At 34.1% G+C, this 3,248-nt stretch overlaps 1 pseudogene; it reads left to right on the top strand.

The window, feature by feature from the left end:
- Positions 1-1,314: 1,314 nt before the first annotated feature.
- LOC149158369 (mannose-1-phosphate guanylyltransferase 1-like) lies at positions 1,315-2,615 on the top strand (annotated as a pseudogene).
- The last annotated feature ends 633 nt before the right edge of the window (positions 2,616-3,248 follow it).

The following is a 3,248-nucleotide window of genomic DNA, read 5'->3' as shown; positions in this document are numbered from 1 at the left end:
GCAGACACATTTATTTATTTATTATAGGGGACGTTCACTGCATATTTATTGTAAGGGGCGTTTATTGCACATAGTGTTGTATTAGGTATAACACCCCTAATATGAATAGGTCAATGGAATTGTGACTATATTAAATCTCATCATCAATGGCGTCTCACTTTTTATAAATAGAAGAAGGATATGGAAGCATAGGAATTGCTCGGATAGTCAAAAGTGGTCGGAATCCAGACAAAAAAGTTTCAAAAAATCTTGTAGTAGTCATGTTTGAATCATGTTTTTGATGGTGGTAATGGATTCAGAACTCTCAAAAACTTATGGGGCACCCAAAATTTTGAACTTTTACCACTGTAACCTAGATTTACAAAAATCCCTGCGAGATTTTATCAAAATCTTGCTAGAATTTCCAAGATTTTCACGGCCAAAAAGCAGTCCCTTTAGACTACAACTTATAGATATATTAGTGTATCTTTTTCTTACATAAAATATCATCATCAATGGCATCTCACTCTTTATAAATATATTAATGTATTTCTTTCTTACATTAAAGAAAAATGATTACTATTTTGTTAAATCAATTATATTATAACTATTTTATATTTTGAAGATTTTTTTAATATATTTTAAAGTTAATTTTATTAAAAGTTTAATAACTATTTATTAAAGTTATAAATTTGAATTATGAAATTTACATAATTTATATATTTTACTTTTTTTTCAAAATATTAAGTTTATTTATATAATTAAAATATATATTTTAAATTAAAAAAAAATATATTTAAACAACAAAAATTTCTAAAGCCAATTAAATATTTTTATAGAATTATAACAATTCCTAAAACTCAAACAATATATTTTTTATTTTCACTTCCTTTTCACTTTGTATAATAATTTGTAATGAGTTAGACTATTGTGTCGGGCGACACATTATTTGTGGCAAGAGGCCCATTACACAGTTAGTATGAGGGCGATGTAGAAGTTGTCATGTCCTCAAAAAATAATAAAAATAATTTTCTTTAATGTCCACCAAAATAAAAAAAATAAAAATAAATAACCATATAAATAAATAATTACACTTAAGGTGTTTCTCTGTTGGGTTTGGCTAAACAAATTTAGCCAATCACAAAAGCATATTTTCGTTTTCCTCCTTCTCGTTAAAATTTTCCACATGGCTAGCACCCCAGCACATTCGAACGCACCGCCACCACTTGTTCAGGCTTCAACATTGGAGTTCCAGGACCTGTTCCAGGCATCTTCGCCTCTTGTTGATCAACAAAGGAGGGAAATGGTCAGAAAATCTAGAAGTAACAAAATGCCATGAAGGCCCTCATATTGGTTGATGGTTTTGGAACCAGGTTACACCCTTGGAAATTGGGTGTCCTTAAGCCTCTTGTTGACTTTGTGAATAAAAAAATGATTTTGCATCAAGTAAAGTTAATAAACTTGTAAAATTAGCACTAATGAAGGAGGTATTGTGTTTTTTGTATGGAAAATTAAACAATTTATTGGATTTCAATTTTTGAGTGGATTGAAGCACTAAAAGCTACCGTGTTGATGAAGTTATGTTGATATTATTGAAGGCGTTTGAAATGAAATTTTGGATTAATATTACCTATTCTTTGTAAACAGAGCCCATGGGGACTGTTGGGCCTTTTGCTCTTACAAGGGACAAACTAATGGATGGATCTAGGGAGCCATGGTTGATTTCCACATAAAACATGGAGGAGAAGCATCCATCACAGTGACCAAGGTACAATTTGATGTCCTACCTCAAGCCCCTTCTCACTTGGAACCATTTTCCTAGGTTTGTTTTTGGCAAGGCATGTCTTTGCAAAAGCTAAATTGCAAGGGAATTGCTTTTCATAATTACATTATGTAAATCCTCTCTTAGTTCAATTTTTTCATGGTTTGTAAGGTAAATAGTAAAGAATTAATCACTTGAACTAGGTTCATGAACCCTCAAAATATATTTTTTTATTCTTGATGAGGACACCGGAAAGGTAGAGAGTTTCATTGAGAAGACTAGTGTCTTTGTTGGTAACAAGGTCCATGTGAGAATCTACCTTCTGAACCCTATTGTTTTGGGATGAATTTAGCTGAGACCCACATCCATTGAAAATGAAGTGTTCCCAAAAATTGCACCGGAGAAACAAATCTATCCTATGGTTTCACCTAGTCGCTGGATGAATATTGGGCACCCCATAGACTATATTTCAAGTCTAAGGCTCTACATAAATTCTCTTAGAAGAAACACCTCAGATTAATTAGAAACTGGGGTTAACATTGTTGGAAATGTGATTGTTGAAAACACTGGATGGATTTGTGAGGGTTTCTTGATTGGGCCAGACATGGCCATTGGCCCATGTTGTGTGATTGAGGTAGGAGTGAAATTTTCATGGTGCACCATTATGTGTGGAGTGCACATCTAGAAACACACTTGTGGGACTGGAAGTATCATTGGTTGGCACTTTACTGCTGGTCAATGGGCTCGCATTGAAAACATGACCATATTAGGGGAGGATGTCCATGCTTTTGATGAGGTATACAACAATTCAGGTGTGGTCCTTCCTCATAAAGATATCAAAACCAACATTCTCAAGCCAGAAATTGTCATGTGATTGGAAATATGGGGAAGGCCTGGTCGCTAATTGGTTAGTGTAATATTAATTATACTTTTCCATGTCGTATATTTTGGGGGTGGGTAGAAGGGATAATGTTCTATGTTTTTGATCTGGATTTAAGAAGGAACGCAAAAAAATACAGAGATAACCATAAACACAGAGATGCAGTGGAAATAATAGTTAATTTCATTAATGTAAAATACTGAAATATGCTTACAAACAACAATGGAACTAAACGAGCTAGGGCGATGGTAGCTTATCTTTGAGAAGAGATGTGGTGGCTACATGCCTTTGAACTATGTTACAATGAGGCTCAAAGGCCTGTTTATTTGTTGAGAAACAATGGAAAACCCTACACATCCAAAAACCTAACCCTAGAAGATGAAACACCAAATTGTGGGCCGTGTTTGGGTAAATTGGTACATCAACTTCCCAGGGTCGTAACTTTGGCATACGATCTTTGTTTGACATGCACAGTATCTCGTTAGAAAGATCTATCCGAGAAATACAAGTTTGGGAGGAGACATCCATCCATGGTCCCATGTTGCTCCCAGTTTTCCCAGAAAATGTCGTTTAAGGCATCAAAATGGCTTTGGAAGTTCAGGACCTGAAAAAGTACTAAAAATAATA

Source organism: Pinus tabuliformis, chromosome 5_2, assembly GCF_031772625.1.
Source record: "Pinus tabuliformis cultivar Carrire ecotype Pingquan chromosome 5_2, CPIR1, whole genome shotgun sequence".
NCBI lineage: Eukaryota > Viridiplantae > Streptophyta > Pinopsida > Pinales > Pinaceae > Pinus > Pinus tabuliformis.
Note: the sequence above shows the minus strand (reverse complement) of the source record. Positions and strands in the feature narration are given on the sequence as shown.